Raw genomic sequence first — 21,651 nt, forward strand, 5'->3', positions numbered from 1 at the left:
AGACTTTATTTCCTTTGCCCATGACTTAGAAACTGTTCTGCAACTACCTTAACTTGGAAGATTGGGGAAAAATGAAACTACATTCTGTGCAAACGTAAACTTGCATAGTTTTTTTGTGGGTTTTTCAGGCTATGTTGACTATGTTCTAGAAGAGTTTCTTCTGACATTTCGCCAGCATGTGTGGCTGGCATCTTCAGAGATGCATGTTCTAGAATATAAATCTAATAATAATAATCATAACTAATAATAATAATTAATAATAATTTGTTTTTTTATCTACCACTATTCAAAGATCATAGCAGTGAACAGCAAGTAGCTAATTAGCAAGTAAGCTAATTTGCCCCCAACAGTTGGGTACTCTTTTTAGTGACCTCGGACAGGAGCAAGCTTGAGTCGAGCTTGGGCCCTTTGCTGGTCTTGTTTGACTCGCAACCTTGTGGTTTTTGAGTGAATGGTGCAGTACAGGCATTTAACCACTGCGGCCAGGGACGTAAGCCAGGATTTAGGAAGGGGGGGGGGGTTCCAGATACTATGTGCTCCATTTATACGGGGCCTTGGGCCGCGCGTGTGCAGCAGCACGCACCATTCCATTTTCTAATGGAAGGGGGGTCCGGACCCCAAGAACCCCTCCCTTGGCTACATCCTGACTGCGCCACCAGGTCATTCTCTGAAGATGCCAGGCACAGATTGCTGGACGGAACATCAGGAAGAAACTCTTCTAGAAACATGGTCACCATAGCCCGAAAATCCCACAAAAAACAACTATGGATGCCGGCCATGAACGCCTTCAACGTAACTTGGCTTGCAACTTCTCGATTTCATACTCTTCTCAACTTCATTATCTTCTCTTCAACCTTCATACTCTAATCAAGTTCCAGATTTGGTTTACCAAGCCAGGGAAGCCAAGTTGAGAAACTCACTTTCAATACAAAAGGTTTTTGTTCTTGACAAACAAAAAGTCTCACCTTCTGGGCCACTAACTTCTGGTAAGTGGAGTGATTTCTCATTGCAGTAGTTCCCCCTCACAGCCAGCCGAAGACACACTGTGGACTCTTTCTTGGGCCACACATCCTGGCTGTGTATGAGACAACACAAAAGAAAGAGGATTAAAGTCAGTCAATTTCTGAATGGCCCTTAGGACAAGAGGGAGAAACTTAGTGTGCAAGTGAATTGTCTTTTCCTATTTACTGCCAGCGTCTTCTGTTGTATCTTGCTGAATCCACAGCACCTTTTTTTTACAAGAGATTTTAGAGACTATAAAAATCCCTCTGTGAGATTTCAAGAGCCCTTAAAGTGCACAGAAAGTTTGCAGGAAGGGGCAGGTTTTAGCTCTTAGAGATTATAACACTAACTATCCAGCAAGTATAGTTCTAATACTCTCAGGACATCAAGAACACATGCCCACCACATTTAGCTTATCATTCTATTTTAAAGGAAGGAAAGCACAAGCGACAAGAAACTTTTCAACACCCATAAAAAAATGTTGTAAAAATGTATCATGAGCAACAAAGCCATGGTTAAAACTAAACTGAATGTGAGTTGCCCCACATTTTTCTCATGCAGGTATGGGGATAGGCAGAAATGAAAATGATTTAATGTGGACTCATACCCCTTCTTCCCTAGCGCCATTTGGCCCTTTCTGTCGTTAAGTTTTCTTGAAGGCACTTTGGAAGCTTGCATGACTGTATTTGTCCTGTTTTGTGGCCCAGTACAAAGGTATATGCTTGTTTTTGGGATTTGGAATTTTGTTTTACCTAGCAAACATGTTGGAATTTGCTGAATGGTTACTCCTAATATGTTTCCTGGATTTCAATATAGTATCAAATTTAGGTTGCAAAGAGGGACAAAGGATGGACTTACTGTGAGGTTTTTACCTCCAACAAAGGTTGTGAAACTCTTCCATTTTGATTGTAATTGGCAAATTTTACCCTATTCAGGCACCTCAATGTTTTTTCCAGATATAACAGTGATGGAAGCTCCTTCAGAAATACAATGTTCTTGTATTGTATTGAAAAAAATTTGTTAAAAACCACTTCCCCCACAAATATGGGGTGTGATGAGGATCTTAGTGACCGAATCTAGGGTCCACACAACACATATTTCTTTGTTGCCCCAGATTCAGGGTTCTACCTATTGTGCGGTTTTTTTTTTACAATCGCGTTTTCCTAGAGTTTTTCTACCACTACCCCACCACGCCCCTGCTTGCCCCCCCTTTTTTCTTCAACACTTTTTCAAATGCCCCCTCTCTGGCAGTGCCACTGCCACTGTGCTGAGGCTGCTTTTTGTGAGGATGAGGCCACACAGATGATATGCTGGGCACCCACCAGCTCAGAGTGATGGGCATACCAGCCACTAATCCATCCAATCCATCCATTCCATCTATCTATCTATCTATCTCTCTATCTATCTATCTATTTTATTTATTTGTATCCCACTCTTATTTTCCCAGGACTGGGACTCAAAGCGCCTTCACAGCATTTAAAAAACAGTACGATTGAAAACATTTTAAAAGTACATTAATTAAAAAGGATCTAAATTGTATTGATATTTAAACCAGATAGTTATTAAAAGAATCCAAACCATTTTAAAAGATAAACTATATATAGGAAAAAACTGTATCAAATTTTAAAATGGTCCAACATCTCAGCCTGTTCTCCTAGCACTTACTTAAACGCCTTTGTGAACAGGTAGGTCTTCACCTGCCGACGGAATAAGGCCATCAAAGAGGGAGCCAATTATGATCTCCCTGGGCAAGGAGAGTTCCAGAGCCTAGAGGCAGCCACCAAGAAGGCTCTCCCTCCGTCTGTGATGGTGTTGGGAGATGGAGGAGAAGGGTTCTCCAGAGGATTCTCAGGTTCTACCAGGAAGAAAGAAACGGTTCGCAAATAGTGTGGACCTGAGCTATTGTAGGGCTTTATAGGTATAATAACCCGCACCTGAATTTGTGGCCCGGAAAACAAACACTGGCAGCCAATGGAAGCTGTTCCAAACTTGGGTGTTGTTATGGTCTCTGTAAATCTGCCCTGTTAACAAGGCCTGGCAGCAGCTCTTTGAACCAGCTGGAATTTTCCTGAACACTTTTCAAAGGCCGGCAAGCCCCATGTAAGACCCATTACCGGAGTCCAAACGGGAGTTGTAACCAAGGCATGTACCCACCGTGGCCAGCACTACCATGGAAGCGGGAGGAGGAAACTATTCAGGGCAGGAACTGGCCCCAAGGTTTTGAGGGTGGCAGTGGGGCAGTGACAGGACCCAGGAAACTCCACATTCAGTTGGGTAATCTAGAGAATTTTACCTAACCTCCCCATGGAGAAAAAAAAAAGGGGGCTGTGGGGGTTGAGGCCCTTTACAGGACGGGCACTTTAGTACGTTGCTCCGCGCAGTGCTAGGGTTAAAAAGGGGCGTCCTTTCCGGAGTGTCCAACCCTAGGACGCGCGGAGCGACACACAAAATGGCGGCGGCCATTCCCATGGCCGCCGCCATGAGGACGTCACGACCGCGCTGCCTCTATATGGGGCAGCGCGGAAGTGACGTTCCTCACTCCGCAACAGGGCCCTAGTGCGCCCTTAGCGTGGGCAGCGGAAGCGCTCCATTTCGGAGCGGTCCTTCCTGGTTTGGTCCGCTGGGAGCAGCCTTTCCACACGGCGTGCGCCCGCGGAACACACAGGAGAAAGGGGCCAAAGCGGCCCTTTCTCCTCTCCCCGCCGCCATGGGGTGTCCTTGGGGCTTGGAAGCCCCGGGGACACCCTTTTCGGGCTGCGGGGAAGCGGCATTTTGCCGCTTCCCCACAGCCTGAAAAAAGCGGCGGATGCGGGGCCTCAGCGGCTGCCGTTCTAGGAAAAGGGCGGGTACAGCCCGTCCCAAATGGGGCAGTCTGTACACCCGCCTAAGAGTCTCTTCGCACTTCTGCCCCTAGTGGAGACTAGCCCTAAAGGGAGGGGGTGGATTGCCACCACAGGACAGTGAAAGCTTGGTCTTCAAGAAGTTACTTTTTAATGCTACTGAAGTTGAAATGTGATTACCCTGGATGGTTATGCTTTTGTTCCTAGTCCGCATGTGGGCACAAAAAAGAGATGTGACCTCTAACTGCTTGCTATCTCTCTACCATCATCTTAAACTGACAACACACAAGTAACACAGAACTCTAGAGTTGGAAGAGAACCCAGGGCCATCCAGTCCCAAGGCCCTGCCATGCCGGAATACAGACTCAAAGCACCCCCAACAGATGGACATCCGGCCCTCTTTTAAAAACCTCCAAAGAGGAGCAGTTTCTACTGTCAAACAGTCTTACTGTAAGAAAGTTCTTCCTAAAGTTGAGGTGGATCTCTTTCCCAGCAGACAGTTGGTCCTACCTCCTTTATTCTGGGTTTAGCTCCTCCTATTCGCTCTGTAGGCAGGGACAATAAACAAAAGACTTGCCCCTATATAGGAGGAGGCTAGCCCCCCTGGGCCTCAGTCATAACAAGCCAAGCGATTAGTACGGTTAAATCAAAGGACTGAACTTTAGTAACATCAGCTAAGGGTTAACTAGGACACCTTAGAAAAAATTAGTCCAAGAACAACAAGAACTCAGGAAAATCAATACCAGCAACAAGAAAAAAACAAGGCAGGTACACCAAAGGCAGGCAAAGTCGGAGGCTTCAGGCGCACCGGGTGGGCAGGATGCTAGGCCCTCGTCTGCTGGAAATGAACGTATCACGGGTGTACCACACGTTCGTTTCCCAGCAGAACAGGGTCCTAACTCCGTTATTCTGGGATTTACAAAAAGCCCTCTCGAACTGGGAGGGACAGTGTCTGTAGGAGACTGTGGCCCCCGACACCATCTGTTGGAGGGACCCTCCTTAAAATGACGCCTCAGCGGGGAACTGAGACACATCCAGTTTTTAATGTCTTATGAAGGTCGAAGGCAACTTCTATGTGGCCGCCCTGCAAATGTTTGACAGGGAGGGCACTAGTGGCCAGGGCCGCAGAGGTCGATGCACTCCTGGTTGAAGTGCGCGATCACCCTCTCGGGTAGGAGTAGTGAGTCAAGAGTTCAGTAGCTCTCTTGAATACAAGACTGATCCACTACTCAGAGTTGAGGCAGTATTTGCATGCCAAGAGCCCGGGAAGAAGGAAATGCTAGGACCCCTTTTCTGCTGGAAATGAACATATCCACGGGTTAAGCCAACGTTCGTTTTTCCTTTTACTTGAATCATTGTTCTCTGTCCTATTCTCTGGAGCAGCAGCAGGAAAAAGAAAACAAGCTCCTAAATCCTCACATGTGACACCCTTCAGCAGAGCTGTCTTATCTCCTCTTAACTTCTGAATCTACCCAGCTACCTAAGTCTCTCCATAAAGACATTGATTTCTAGACCTTTACAATTGGGTGCCCTCCTCTGGACACGCTCCAGCTTTAACATCCTTTTTGAGTTGGGTGGTGCCCAGAACTTGGACAGGTATCCAGGGTGCCGGCCCAAAACAGAATAGAGTGGCACTATTACTTATCTAGATATTATACCTCTATTGATGCAACTTAGATTCAACATCTATTGATGCACACCTTAAGACAAAATTGTAGGTCTGTTTCTCTCAAACTCATTATTTTTTTTTTTCTGTATGATTTTTTAACCACCTTTGCCTAATGAAGGACCAAGTGATTCTAGACTGCACCAGTATTCAATTTAAATCCAATATCCCATACCCCCCCCCCTTTTTTTGTTAATTTGTTTGTTACCGTTCTCTGTTCTTAGCACCCGAATTTGCCATTCAACCTTTTACCTTTTGAACTATGGAAATGTTTGGCTAAAGATGCCTGAATTTGTTAGTTGTTATAAAAACATTTGTATTCAAAAATGTTGAGTCCTACACTTTCCTTTGTTATTCTTTCCTATGTATTTAGACAAATTGATGACAAGCAAGTTTCAGGGTCTTGTTGTCACACCTATTTAATCATTAGTAGTAGGAAATCTTTTTTTTTTCCTGGTTTCAAATTATGTCATGCAAAATAACACACCTGGATGGTACTCCCAACATGTGTCTGCTGCTGCAGGCACAGAACAACAGTATCCCCTATGTTTGCTCTATTTGTTTGTCGTCTGTCCTGCTCTCATTATTTTTTCCCATACCTTAAACTTCCAGTTTGGTTTATTATTCATATGGCTGTGGTATGTGCAACAAACAGCGTATTTGGAAAGAGTGAAAACTGTGCACACTACGTCCCTTTGTTGCCATTTTGTAGCTCATGTCTTATATTTATTGCTTTTACCCATTCCTTCATACGTATTAGGGTATAGATCCCTCGTGCACAAGAATCAGCACGGATTATGATTATTTTTTTAAAAGAATCTACTGTTTTTACATTTATCAGTTCGTCAAGCTGTCTTACAGATTTTAAGCAATATTTTCCTATGTTCTTTGCTGAGTCATAAAGAATATCAACCAAGACTTAAACGAGTGTTTGTTATTCTACAAGACGAAAGAAAATGTATGTTTTGTTAAGTCTCCTGGTCTAGGTGTTATGGGGGGTGAAGACGGATGTAAATCACTGACATTTTGTAATTCACTAAGGACTCCAGTGTAAAGGTTTTACATTATAGACAATATTTTTCCTCCTCGCAGTAATGCAGAGACTACACAGGAAAAGACATGGAAACAAAAAATAATTTCTAGGGGGATATCCACAAAGGAAATAAACATGAAATCGAGGGCCCCTTGTTTATGAAGGAAATCTTCACAATCATTCCAAAAAATGTCTGTGCACACAAGGAGCACAATTGGATGTCAGCTTAGAATCTCATGTTAAATAGCCAATCTGAATCATTTGGGAGACAGGGGGGGATATAAATCAGTGAATAAATAAACAAATAAAACAAAAAATTATCACTATGTTGGCTCCATAACAAAACATTTCAAATCCTAACTCAGCTTGTTTTACCGACTCATGTGAGGAGGCACTGGGGGGGCGCAGGAGTGGTTAAATGTAGTCTGCAGCACAATGTTGTTGAGTTTGCTCCCGGGCTGGCTTCCAAGATCGTCTCAGCCATCCATCCTTCCTATGTCGATTACAATTGAGTACTCAGTTGTGGCAAGTGGCTTAAAAAAACCCAGATTGTACTATTGATTAGAGAGTGCTGAGTTCACTATTAAGGCCGTACAGACATATAAATGCTATTGCTAATGCACCCCATAAGGAAAATGAACAGGATATTTAATCAGCTATCCCTAAAAACTGCTTGTTTTAAATGAGGGGTGGTGCGAAGGATCCAGGTTTTGTTCCGGATTACCGTACTTGTGTTTTCCCCAAAGCAAAGATCCCTCCGACTACAAACTCAAATTTCCCTCCTTTTGCTCCACAGGTTTCTTTATCATGGCAGGAATAAAACTGAAGTTAATGGGGAGTCATGTTGTTAAAATTATTGCATTATCAGCAACTCTTAGTGTATACTGGCATCCACAAATGGACCAATGTTATTTGGGGACTAAGAGGAATTATAGCATGGGATATTGGCAACGCTCTGGCTGAAAATCATGCAAAACCTAGCTTCCACAGCCCACCTACTACAGATGCTCAAAAATCTGGTCCACGGAGTCTGTCCCTAGTCAACAGCTGCTGTATGTTAGATGCTACACAAACACTTTCCACATGTTCAGGAGTCTTTCGGATAGTCTACAAACTACTCTTTTTATAGGAAGCAAAAATTATTTTCTGGTCTTCCTCTACCCGACAACCACAACTTATCACAGATGTTTCTTCCGTGGCCCGGCACATAAGGTGAAGCCAAAATAGAAGGAAAAGATCATTATATAGCAATTTGTTTGATGATGCTATGAAGTGATGAGATCCAGCCTGTCATGCAGGAAGCTTTGAGCTTCTTGTATAAGCTCATCCCCCAGTGAACAACATTTTCACCCAGATTAAACACTCGCTGACAACCCCTAAGCCAACCGTTTACAATAGATAAGCAAACAAAACCACATGTCGATATACGTGTGGCACTTTACCTCCCGCCATTCTAGTCACTGATGAGAGACGCAATTTTAAATGTATTTTACCACTGTTTCTGCCCTTCCATCCTTTTTTTGTTTTTGTTCTTTGTTCTGCTTCATTTGTTCCTTTTCAGTTATTTTAGAGGGGCTTCCCACCAGTGCCCTTCTATATTTCGCCGCGTGCTTGGTGAGCCCGCGGCCGGGCGCGGCGACAGCCGGCCCGCTAGCTGGACCCTCTGTACCCGCCTCATATTTATTATTTTGCTCCTCTTTGTTGATGAATTGATGATTAAAAAAACCTTAATAAACTTTGTTACAAGAAGAACAGAAAGGAGAGCTGCTTTGCGGAACAGCTTGTACTTTTGCTTATCCAATTGTTACAGTCACCTCAAGAGCACATTCTTGCAAGCGCACTCCACCGCAAGCCGGCAACGCAGAACACACAACTCACATCTCAGCCTTTGTGTTCCGGCATTAATGCGAATGATCAGTGCTTCTGGGGGATCTATCATTGCCTCTTGCTTAAAACTGGTTCAAACTCAAATTGATTATCAGTGGGAGACATTATATCACAGAGGAGACTTAAGAATTTGGTTCCTGCCTCATGTTATCTATTAGAAGCCAATTCCCAAAGATTATTTTTCATATGTCGTGTTAAAATTTGAATAAATTGCTTTCCTAACGATCAATAGCCCTTGCAGACCAAACACCATTACGGCCAGCTGGGGGTGGAGTCGGTGCATAGTGTCTACACGACACACAACCCCCGCTGCGTTCCCTAGGGGAGTTTATGACGACGTTGCACCGCACTCACCTGACTTAAGTGTCATGGCACTCCTTCTGGTGCTGCGCTGCATGATGCAGTGCTCAAAGGAGCACCTTCAAATGTGCAGCAGTGGGCTATCACGCCCTTTCCGGGGCGCAAAAAACGGAGCCTTCCTTTTGAGATCCTTTTTTTGCCATGGTAAAAGGCAGGAGAGGGGCTGCCCACCGCATACGGTTGCCTTGGCCATGATCCAGAAGGAACACCTGAAGGCAGCTGAGTCACCCCTTAGGGGGGGCCGTCTGCACAGCCCAAATGTTGACTATAAATAGGTGAACAACTTTAGATTTGAAACTTTGAATCCTCATCATCCTTCCATCTTCTTTTCCCACCTCTCTAAAGGGGCTTCGGCGGGGAGACTGGAGGTGCAGCAATGCATGCACTCCATTCTCGGTTGAATCTTACACTTTCCAGAGTTCTGTTTTACACGGCCTTTCTTCCATTTGCCCTTCAAATCTTTTTCCAAAAAAATGATTCATAATTCACAACAAAAGAGTCCTGGTGGAGAGTATGCAGGCTTTATATAATGCAGGGCAATTTGTTTTTAGATGTGATGAAGTCGAATGCTTTCCCATGGGCTGCATCCATAGTTTTTGTGGGTTTTTCGGGGCTTATGGGCCATGTTCTAGAAAGCGTTTCTTCTTGAGATGCCAGCCCATGATTGCTGGGCAAAAAACGCAGGAGAAGAAACTTTCTAGATCATGGCCACCTTCGCCCAAAAAAAAAACAAAACACCACAAAAAAAAACTATGGTTTTTAGACCTTTGTCTGCATCAATGGCTTACTTGATTGTAATGCTAGTCATGGAATTCTTCAATCCAGACAGAATCTCCAATTTTGAAACCTGTGATTCTTGTTGGATGCCTCTTTCAACATTCTGGGTATTGAGGGCTTTCAGGAAAGGGGGCTCACTCTCCAACACTTCCTCCAATTTATACAGGAGAGACCATTTGGTATGAATGTCACAAACTGTGCTTTGATCCTTCTTCCAACTTAAATTAGATAATCCTGGCGCACAATTCCTTACTCTGAATCAACTGGACTGGTTCTTGCATGATTGATATTTCACCATCCTTTAGGTTTGAGGGCTAAATGGTGATCTTAATCAACTCTTGTGGAGTTCAGTAGTAGTGTGTTACTAGATAGGGCCTTGCAGGGACTTGAGCGCCTCAACGCTCCTCTATTTTTGGAAATGTTAAGTGATCTGAACAAAAAATGAAATTCGCTAGATCCATTTTGCAATAAACCCAGTGGACTGTGGCTTTGGGCCTCCATTACTTGACATATTATGGATTTTACTCCAACTTATAAAGTTAAAACCTCTTTGAATATTGGACTCCACAATGTTTATTCAGTAAAAAGTTTGCATGCCGTGTATAACGCGGATTGCACTGTAACTTTTTGGGCTCTTAAACTGTTTCCCTGCATCTGGAAATAATTATGCCAGTTGCAATGATTCTCTGTTGCCGTTTCCCAGCAAAAGAGATTTATACTCGGCCAACCACTTGGAGAAACAAATGGCCACGATTCAATGAATTAAGGACCTTGATGATCTTTCCAACATTTGAATATTGGGGGAATATAGAACATTGACATTTCATAGGTATTTGTCTTTCTTTTCTAGAAAGTTTATTGCATTAAAGACTTTTCATTTGGAAATACTTTCCAACTTACTTGTCGGTTTATTCTTTTTAAACAACTGTTTTATTCTTCTTTCTCTTAATACGACTTTGAAGATGAAGACAATTTTTAATATAGTTCCACTGGATGATTCAAAAAAATAATTTTGTTGCCAAATCAAGCTGTTCTTATTCAGTTTTGCCCCCCATTTCACTTTTTCAATCACCCCTTTACCAGTTAACTTTTTAATGCCCACTTTGCCTTGAGGCCACTGAAAGGGATGGACCTTTTTTTCTTTATAAATTAGAGCGACGATTAGATAGATAGATAGATGATAGATCGATAGTAGGATAGATAGATAGGAACAAAAACAAAAAAAGAAAAACATACCAACTAATCTATCTCTTTTTCTTCTGGTGATATCAAAAAATCTCATTCACCCAGCCAACACAGTTGCAACACCAACGGCCTCTACATTCATCCATCTTCATTTCCTATTCATTTAAAAGTCACTGATACTTAGAATTCATGAATGAACCATTGCTGGTAACCCTGAATCTTGTCACCCAGTCCACTTGAAACACCATAATTCTGTTTTCATAAATTTTGTATCCTGAACTGATGTTACCTGTGTTTTTTGAAGTGGGAGGATTAATTTTGGTCGACATTTAGTCTTACCTTTTGTGGTATTTTTAATTTTTAATTTTGCTGATAGATGGAGGTACCAATCTCTTCAAGATTTTAAAGGAGAAAGAAATTGTTTTTTACATAAGTCTTCCTTCCCTCCAACATCTTTTCCAAAATGTGTGGACTGACTGACAAATGCCTTATCCTATGCAAGCATGGCAAATGATGGGAAAGGCAGGGCGCCTAATGCCTCTGCAGGGCATCCAGTAGGGACAGTTGGTTTTGCATGCTTAGAAGTCAAGTGGTGCGTAACAAGGGACAAAAATAAAAAGTAATGGCGTTTTAACCAGTGCCCATTGAGAAAATAAAAAATGGAATAGCAGCACTTACAAGCAGATCCTTTCCCTCCCAGAATGGCAGTGCATTTAATTCTCTTAGTAAACGCTTAAATGACTAAGTTTCCCTTCTGCAGCAAATGGCTCCCGTGAAGGAAACATGGCTGCTTTCCCCATTAATTGTACCGGACCATTTTTCCAGAAGCATGCCAAACCTTTATGAGAACTTTATCGTAGGAAAAACAAAAGCATTCGGCACTTTTCTAGTTCTGGATTCTTCAGCTATAGAAAAAACAGGCATTAATGTTTACTCTGATATCGAAATTAAAACAAGTTCATTGAAGCTGAGGTGGTCACGCCATGAGACAGACTTGGAAACCTTTTTTTTCCATTCGTTCTCCCTCAAGTATTTGTGAAATTTTCATGGTTTTTCTAATGGGACTGACTGCATTGATTGAATCAGTACAAAGTGCAAGACAAAGGCTTTCATGGCCAGAAATCATGGTTTTTGTGGGGTTCTTTGGGCCTATGTGGCCCATGCTCTGGAAGAGAAACATCAGGAATAAATAAACTCTGTCCGGAACACCGCCACATAGCCAACGACCCCACAAACAAACTACTAGTTAGTTCACACGGGGCCTCCCTAGTGATACAGTGTAACGCTTTTGAAAAACTTAAGATTGCCAATTAAAAAACAAACGAAAATGCAATCTATTTTTGTGAGGATGTTGGGAACGGCCAGCCAACACGACTGGACCCTCATGAAGGGCGGGGAGTTAGGAGTTCGGATGCTTTCTAACACGGGATTCCTTTTAGAGGCGGGTTATGCCTGTCAATGGCCGTGTGGTGTAGTTGTTTGCGCCACTGGACTAGGAACGCTTTCACATGGACGCAACGCGTCATTAAAATGGGGAAGTTATCACACCCCGCGTACTTCTTCATTATGTTCCCGTGCATTATTCAACTGTAATGGATCTTGCCTTCATTGGGCAATAACCGATAACTGGGCGTCTCATATACCCAATAAACATGTCCTTACAGTAAATTTCTGGGGGGGTGGGATTTCTGCTTCCAGGGGAGCAATACTTCCAGGGGAGAAAACTAAAGCACACTCTCTCAGCGCCTCAGGTAGCACTGCAATCCCCCTCTGATGGAAACTGTCCAAGAAAAACTCATTGATTATTTTCACCTTAGGGTTGCCATAAGATGAAAAAATGATTGAAGGCACCACATACGCAAGTCATTTTCTCATAGCCTCAGGGAGGATGGCCGGATGGGATAATTCCAATCTGTGAAGCTTGCCCATGATAGATTGCCTTAGGGTCACTAGGAAAACTGTCAGACGGGTGCTCAATGCCCTATTAAGTTGGAACCGGACTTGGGGCAACACAACAACAAACAACCACAAAACAACAACGATAATAAAGCACAGGAACGCACAGCACAATAAACAAGAACAAAAAAGAGCCAGTGGTTTCAGCATGCGATTCTGGAGGGATTCAGGGCTGAATCCAGGCTCGGACAATAAAAACCCACGGAGACCTTAGGCAAGCACAACTCTCTCTTCCCTAGGAGGAAGGCAGTAGACATGGCTGTGGACTGAGGACACCTGGAAAACCAGACAAGCCCTTCCACTCGTTTGGAGATTATCCTTTTTTATAGCTCACAGGTATGATATTTGTAAAGGAGCTTTCTTACGGAAACTGGAGAAAAAAGTGCCTGCTTTAAAGCAAAGAAGGACCTATGTGAATGGATGAGAGAGAGAGAGAGAGAGGAGAACCAGTAATAGCTGCCTTTTTTACCAAAGGGGGGGCTTAATCAGGAGACCAAAAAATGCTGGATTAAAACTAAAGAGACACGAAAAGCCACATAGAAGCAGAAAAGGAAAGAAGAAAAAGACAGAACTGGGAAGAGAAATTACTGGCCTGTTACAGACAGGCCAAAATAAAGCTGCTTCGAGTCCACTTTGGAGGTATGGTATTTCAATGCTGCATGCGGTCTAAGAGTCCCAAAAGCTGCACAAGTCCACCACTCCAGTTCTACGGCCTGGTGGAATGCAGCTTTGATGTTGGCTTTTGGACTCTTAGGACACCATGCGTTCATTGAAATAACCATACTCCCAAAGTGGACTCGAAAGCAGCTTTAATTTGGGCCTGTCTGTAACAGGCCACTATGAAATAATACACCTGAAGAGAGGTGCTGGGGTGGTAAACAAAAGCAATGGGTTAACACTTTTATATGTGAGATGTTTTGACGAACTATCAAAAAGAAAAATCGTGAGGAACACAGAAGAGACGAGGGAACGTTAAAAGTATGACCAGACACCAGGATCAGAAGTGATTTAAAGTGGAAGTAGTCTGAATATTTTCTAAGGCAGGAATACCATTTAAAAAGCATGATCATCACTTTTAGGTTGACTATTTTATTTGTTTGTTTATTTATTTATTCTCCACTTTTCATCCAATATGCAAGATGCTGTTTGACATTTTTCTTTTTAAAGCTGATTTCCATTCCACTTTCCATTTCATCATATTATCATCCATCATTATTATTTTAGGTTATTGTTGGCCGCCTATGAAATTCCCTGGATTAGGTCCAACGGTCAGAACATTAGCCCTGACCCACTTTTGCAGTTGTGCCCACTACCGGGGAAACTAAAAAAAACAAAGATCGTAAAGGATAAGAGAGAACCCCGAGACTGACAAAGGAGGATTTGCAATTTGCAGGGCAATCTATAAATTTAAATAAAGGGAAAAAGGAAATCGCATGCATGCTGAACCATTAGAGAAATAGGAGAAGAAATAATTGGGGGGAGAGGGAATTTTTTATACTGGACACAAAGATGTCAGATAAAAAACCAGCTGTACATGGCTGGGGGGCTGATGACGCTATGAAGCAGCTCAGGCAGCATAGCATGGCTGATTTTCCTAACTGCAGAACAAGCAATTTAGAAAAACTGCACCACAGCAAGAAAAGGACAAGGAACATAACTAAATTAGGAAGAACAAAAGGGAATGGGCAGAAGGCAAAAGTGGAGACACACCGCATCAGCTTAACAGAAAAAATGGGAAATGCCGTGAATTAAGAACGTATTAGAACAAGATCTTCTAAAAACCAAGGAGAGAGATGAGAGAGAGAGAGAGGACAAAACTGCAGAAAGAAGAAGATGTTCACCAGTCTTCTAATGAGAGGCCACAAAGACCGAAGGAATCCCCTTGTAGCCTAGATTTTAAGGGGCAGCCAAACCAAAATCTGTCGTTAGGTTGAACAGTCGTACTGGTAGCATTCATCCTCTACTTACTTTACCCATGTTGGCGCAAGTACTTAAATAACATCTACTATATACCTAACAATATAGATCCAGTCGGCCCTCCTTAAAGCCCACAGATTTTTTTTTATCCACAGATATTCAGCATCGCGGCTGAAATATTTTTAACGTATTAAATTTCATAATAGCAAATCTTGATTTTCCATTTTATATAAGAGACCCACCATTTTTGCTATGCCATTACATTTAATGGGACTTAGCATCAACAGCTTTTGTTATCACCGGGTGGTTCCCTGGAACCAAAACCCTAGCTGGATTTACCAAGGTGGGCCCCCCACTGTAATACATTTGTTGTTTTTATGATGTACATTGCAGTTAAAAGTCATTTCTGCTTACGGGCAACCAAAGGCCAAACCTATTAACAGGTGTTTTCTTGGCAAGATACTTGTTTTTTAAAAAACGAGGGGTTTGCCCTTGACTTCCTCTAAGGGCTGAGTAAGTGGACTTGCCGATTGTTACTCAGTGGGACTTTCCATGGCTGAGTGAGGGATTCAAACCTTGGTCTCCAGACGCCCTAGCCCAACATTCAATCCATTACACAAACAATGGTTACTCACATGCAAAAGTACCATTGGGGGCTCTTGGTATCAACTGCGATCTTTTCAAAGCCTCTATCACATCTTGACCCTGTTTTACTGTCCACATTTGGCCACCGTATCAAATTAACAATAGAGTGCTTCCATTTCCGAGAATGATGTCGCGCCAATCCAAATCGATTTGGCCGAGTGTGGTCACATTACCAAAGCTGTGAAACTAACTGTGCGGGACTCTTTAAAAGAAATCGCTTCTGAGGACCCTGGTGCCCAATATACTGGTTTATTTAAGTGGGCTTTTCACCCACCTGCCCCTCTCCACACATTGCATCAAATGCAATAGGGCGTAGTGTGGACATCATGGAAATTAACAACACGTTCCAAACTGATTTCGTATTTGAATGGCTCCTCAATTAAGGAAGGTAATTGCTCTAGGTTTCGCAAAAGAACTGAGTATCTCTGAGAATTGCTCATTCATAGGATCACCACAAAGCCAAACAAAACTTACATTACACAACACATACTATAACAAATACAGGTTGAATATCCTTATCAGGGCCTCCAAAATCTGAAAATACTCCAAAATTCATTCCACATGGGGAGCTGAAGATAAATGACACTTTTTCTTTCCCCGATTGTTCACTGTACACAAAAATTTAGTTTTTGTGAGTTTTTCCTGCTTGTGGCCCTGTTCCTAGAAAAAAGTTTATTCCTGCAGAATTTCTTGTTGGCATCTGTGGCTGGCCATCTTCAGAGAAGTTGACTTGGAAGAGAGTGGGTAATATTTAACTGTGTGATTCAGGGTAAGGAGAAGTTGAAGGGAGAAGTGGATCCTGTGTTAATCTGTGATTGTTCTGTTGTTGATGGCCAGGCCTCAGAGCAGGGAGGATATGCACATTAGTGTCTGTAAATGGTGATCATTGTCCTTTCTGGGAAAGCCTCTGACCCTGCATTTGCTGAGGTCCTGGTTTTGGTTGTTCTCAGGACTGGTAGGCCCACCAAACTATTGACTTTACGGATTTATTCTTTCCTGTGATTTGTCCAAATGGTTTTTGGATTTCAATGGCTTCCTATGCATTTCTGACCTGATAGTTTTTGGCATGGTCCAGACTTTCATGTTTTCAAAACAGCATTTGTGGCCCCGGATGGTTTATAATGTGTTTTGCTATTGCTGTATTTTTTCTGGCTGACCCAGCTATTCTGCAGTGTCTCCTCATGTTCCTTGATCGTGTTTGTTTGGACATGCGTTTGTGGGTCCCTTATGTAGACTTGTCTGCAAGCTTGCATGGTATGGCAGTAAACTCCTGCAGGCTGTGAAACGTGGTCTCTCCGTCATTCGCTGAGTCGGAGCATTTGCTGATTTTTTTGTTGGTTTGTGCTATTTTGTCTGGACTCCTTGACGTAAGGTAGAAATATCTTCCCTTTGGGTGGGTTTGCTGTCTGGCCTCCTCTGGGTTTTTCTGAGTTCTGGCAGCCCTTCTTGAGGTGGTCTTTTTTTTTTTTTTTTTTTTTTTTTTTTTTTTTTTGAGCTGCGAATAAACCATTCACCTGTAGAGCCCGGTACAGGTGCTTCAATTCATCTTCCAAGAATGGGTTTGGAGATGCGTTTTACCCGGTCTTACCCAGGTGTTTTTGATTGTGCTTCTTTTTTGTCCTGGGTGATTGGTTGGAGTCTTGTCCAGGTACCAGGTAATCTTGTCAGTCTGTGTAGGTTTTCTGTTATTACTGTTTACCCAAACATTGGTTTGTTTGCGGGGTGTGGGTGTTGATTTGATTAGGGACATTCAACAATGGCAATGTTAATTCCTTTTCTTTTTTCCATAGTGAATTGGTGTTAGGGTGGATGTTGTTCAGGAACACAACCAGATCTTTTCTAAATAAGCTCCCAAATGGTGAAAAAGTGAATGAAAAGTGTCAATCTCACGTTATTGGAACAAAGTAGTGGGCTGTTGTTCTTTTTTTGGTTGCTGTTTCCAGGGCTTGCTTTTAAAGCCACGTTCCATGTAAAAGTTTGCATCACAGGGCTTAACGCGTTCCCATGCTACTCCTCTCTCTGTTCGTAGAATCCTCTGTCCCATGGAAAATGCTTTGTGATGCGGCCCATAATATTCGAACAGGGCTGTGATGTCTTCTGGGAAAAAAATTTGTGGATGAGTTGGTCTGGTCGTCCCTTATGGTACTTTGGTAACAGGGAGACACATCAAGAAGATTTAGTACGTTCTTCAGGTTTTTAGTTCAAGGTTATTGATTGCTTCCTACGAAGTGAGCTGAGTCCTTGATGTAAGTGGGGGGTATGCCATATATGGTTTTGTAACTGTGGCCAGAAACTTGGCCAACGTCATAGTGGGGTATCCAATAGGAACTCAACCATGGGTTGAGTGGAATAGAATCCTTGTGGGGTCTTGGGGCGTCCCTACAAATCCCTCTTGGCTTACACAGAGGATCCGTTCCGGACCAACACACCACACCACACACAAAGCCCACAATACTGTGCATTTCTCAAGCTCCAATTCAAAAGTGAATGGGGGCTCGTGCATGCGATGGCCGGTGGCGCCCCCCCATTAATCCGAATGGGGATCGCCACCCCTTGCAGCTTTAAGCATAGTTTGAAAGCCGCGGTATGTATGATGTGTGCGCACTGTATCGTCTTGGTGGGCGAACCTCAGATTTACACAAACTTTGCGTTCTTTGGTTGGCTGAATTGACGGAGTTTTTGAATAGGGTGTTAATTTTTTCTAGTGTTTTTAGGTCTTGTTTCAATTTTTCTATCTATTCTGTAGGATCCCAGGCGTCCTTTGATTTTTTTTGTTTGTATTGTTCTGTTTCATGATTATGTGGCATTTCCCTTGTTTGCTGGGAGAAAATGATCACACCAGTGTTGTGTGTTTGGTTGTGTGTGTGTTTGTATGTGTGTGTGTGTCTACCCACTCTCTTCCAAGATCAGCCATCTCTGAAGATGTTAGCCACGTTCAGGAATAAACTCTCTAGAACCTGGCCTCCATAGCCTGGGAAAAAACACAAAAACAACTATGGTTTTGCAGCCATGAAAAGCCTCCTTTAGTTGACTTACACAAACTTTGTTTCATGCACCAAAACATTATTTCAAAATATTGTAATTAAACATTGCCTTCAGTTATGTTTATTAAGGTGTCTGTACACACACCATAAATTGACTGCATGTTTAGATTTGGTCCCATTCCAAAGCTATTACAGTTACAAAAATTCCAAAATCTAGGAGAGAAAGAAAAAATCCAAAATCAAAACACTTCTAGTTCAAGCATTTAGATAAGGGAGACTCAAACCTGTATTAATATTTAAAGAAGAATACCCCACATGGGTTTAGGAACCAAATGAAAAATGCCTTATACCTTTCAGTCAGACCATTAGGTTCATCTATTTCAGAAAACTGACAACTCACACTGGCAGTGGCTCTACAGGGTTCTTTCCTCATTGCTACCTAGAGACACTGGTGAGTGACACCTGGGACCTTCTACATGCAACTGCATGTACCCTATAGTGAGCTATAGCCTTTCCCTCTTTTCAGTCATTTGTAAACCCCCACTATCCTTTCCAATGCATTTGACTTGGAAAACATCAATTACACCGTTTTCATTTTTTTAAAAACCCAGTGGTTGTTACGGTAAAAATCTCAAAAAGTGGCTTGTGAACGCTTCTATTCTTAGGCCGGCAATCCCTGTAACTCACTCTGCTAAGAGTAAGGCCTCCACTTTACACTGATGGGAGTTAATTCTCAGCGCAAAGCTAATCAGAAAAAAAAAACTGTGTTGAACTATTCAGACTGCATTTTAAGATTATCAAAGTCACTTGTCAGAATTTCTGTTGATTGATCACATTTTTCCAGTTTTGCTCCTCATAAAACCAAATGGTCGAGCTTCCTGATTTTCTTTCTTTCTTTTTGTTTTTTTTAAACAGCAGGAATGGCTTTACTTCAAGACTTTCAATCAGTTCTATCATCCATTTCAAACACATATGCATCAAGGAAGGTAACAAGAGAAAGTAGAAGTAGACAGAGGTTCTTGGAGAACTAATGATCGTGGCCAGCATTTGTGAAAAAGTCTAGGCCAAGTTGTTTTGTTCAAAAATGCCCTAATTTTTCTTTTGTCACCATCATTGGAAAGGATCAAACCTAAAAAATATTGTATCGGCGGAGAGGAGTATAGAAATGCCATCAAATCTGTGAATGCCTTCCTTATTTCATATATACTCACTGAAAATCAACTTTAAGTAACACAACATTATGTTTGGCTATTGTAAGTCCCTTGATGTCTAATCACACTGTCCAAACCAGTCATATATTTTACCACTACTTATCAAACAAAAAGAAGTAGAAACTATGGCTGCATTTGCATCTGCAGAATAATAATAATAAATATAATATATAAAACTTTCTTGTATACTGACTTTCCGCAATTATTCAATGCGGTTCACAACACCATTCAGACAATTTATACAATAAAATATATAATACATCAAATGCAAGTACATGAAAAACCCAAATACATATTAATTAAGAAACCCACTTACAAACTCAAAACACAAGTTTTTGTGGGTTTTTCCAGGCTATGAAACCCCCATGATAGAGAATCTAGGGTTGCCATAAGTCGAAATGACTTGAGAGCCAAAACCAACTATTTTGTCAAACATCTGTATTTTATGAATAAAGAAGGGGAGCGGGAAAATGCTCTTTCCCTCCAAGAGGAGTCCATGCAGGTGTCACACTTGTAGCATGTAGCTCATAAGTGTGCTCCTTGATTCCACCATTACACTGTCATAACATTGAAGTCATCAAGCCCGCATCCTTTCTTCCCAGTTTTTCAATGGAGCCAGAGTTGTTTTCCAGGAGGCATAGCAGTGGAGGGTTGTCCTTCTCGCCTTCACAGCGCTCCACCCCACTCTGGTTGTTCTTTTCCCAGTTCAGTTAGCATGTAATAGCTGCATTCCTTGTCTCGCCTCTCACCATGGCCTGGCCCTGTAGAAGATGCCAAAATGGCAAGCTGTTCATGACTAAAACTGGAGATGAGAAGCAAGAGACATTTTCAGCATTCTAAAAGGCGGGTTAGCCGAAAATTCACATGGAAGCTAGGGCACTGATCGCTACTAGTTGCAGGTACGAACGTGTACCTCTTATACAGAGGCAATATGCTGGTGAGTGTGAAAGGGACCGGTTATCAGTGGCCCCCACCCCACATTTGCGGCTTTTGATTTTGCAGATTTGCTTATTTGTGGTTTTGATTAGTCATGTCTCTTTAGGAATCTCTAGGTCCTCCAGCACAACTTCTGGCAGAAAGTTGACCACGAGTTGCATGGAGAAACCTGGAGATTCCACAGAGTGTTCTCTCAGTAAAAAGAATAGTGATGTTTTTTGTTTTTTGTTTTTTACTTGGGTGTTTTCACATTCAAGGGGTCCTGCACCCCGCAACGCCAGCGACATGGGGGGACCACTGTGAAATTGTGATCCAGTCCTCTTGATGACCCTCGAAGGCCAACTGGGGTTAACGCGGAGGAACGAGATAGGCGGCCGGGCGCGTAGGCGCCTGCCAGCGCTGTGCTGTCATACGCTCACTTTTTTGCAGGATGGCGCAAGGCAAGGCGGCAGTTTTTACCACACCAAGGTAAAGCGCCAATAAACCACACAGTGAATTCTAAATATGACAATTGGGAGGTAAATTCATCCTACTATTAAAAAAAATCAATTAAATTCCAGCATAACTGTTTAAAGGAAGGATGCTTGTCACCTCCGACTACAAAAATGACTCTTCTCCTCACCGAACCAAAATCTTCTTCAACAAGGGGCACCTTGTGAGCTGAGAGGTGAATAAACAAAATATTTAAATAATCAAATCAATGAAGACTTTATTTTCTAATGGGGAAGGGGAGAATAAGTGATCTATGCACTTCTCCTTCGGCACCATCATCCTTATCATCCTACCTAGTTTTAAACTATATGAATATATATCTAGGTTCGCCTTACGAAATTTCCGGGTTACGAAAAAAATCCATTAAAAAAAACTGTTCCGGGTTACGAAGGTTATTTCGGGTTACGAAAAAAATTTTGGTGCTTTTCAGCGCTTTTTCGCACGAAATCGCGGCTTTTCCCCATTAGCGCCTATGGCATTTCGGCTTGCGAATGCTTTTCGGGTTACGAAAGCGGCGGCGGAACGAATTAATTTCGTAACCCGAGGCACCACTGTAATAATAATAATTTGTTTTATTTATATACCACTATTCCAAAGATCATAGCAGTGAACAGCAAGTAAGCTAATTAGCAAGTAAGCTAATTTGCCCCCAACAGTCTGGGTACTCTTTTTAGTGACCTCGGAAGGATGCAAGCCTGAGTCGAGCTTGGGCCCTTTGCTGGTCTTGAACTCGCAACCTTGTGGTTTTGAGTGAATGGCT

General features: G+C 42.4%; 1 protein-coding gene across 2 annotated transcripts in view; it reads right to left on the bottom strand.

Annotated features, from left to right (window-relative positions):
- The window catches only part of ACVR2B (activin A receptor type 2B), a 170,475-nt gene that overhangs the window by 21,592 nt on the left and 127,232 nt on the right, over positions 1-21,651 (bottom strand). The window lies entirely within an intron of this gene.

This window comes from Sceloporus undulatus, chromosome 6 (assembly GCF_019175285.1).
Source record: "Sceloporus undulatus isolate JIND9_A2432 ecotype Alabama chromosome 6, SceUnd_v1.1, whole genome shotgun sequence".
Taxonomy (NCBI): Eukaryota; Metazoa; Chordata; class Lepidosauria; order Squamata; family Phrynosomatidae; genus Sceloporus; species Sceloporus undulatus.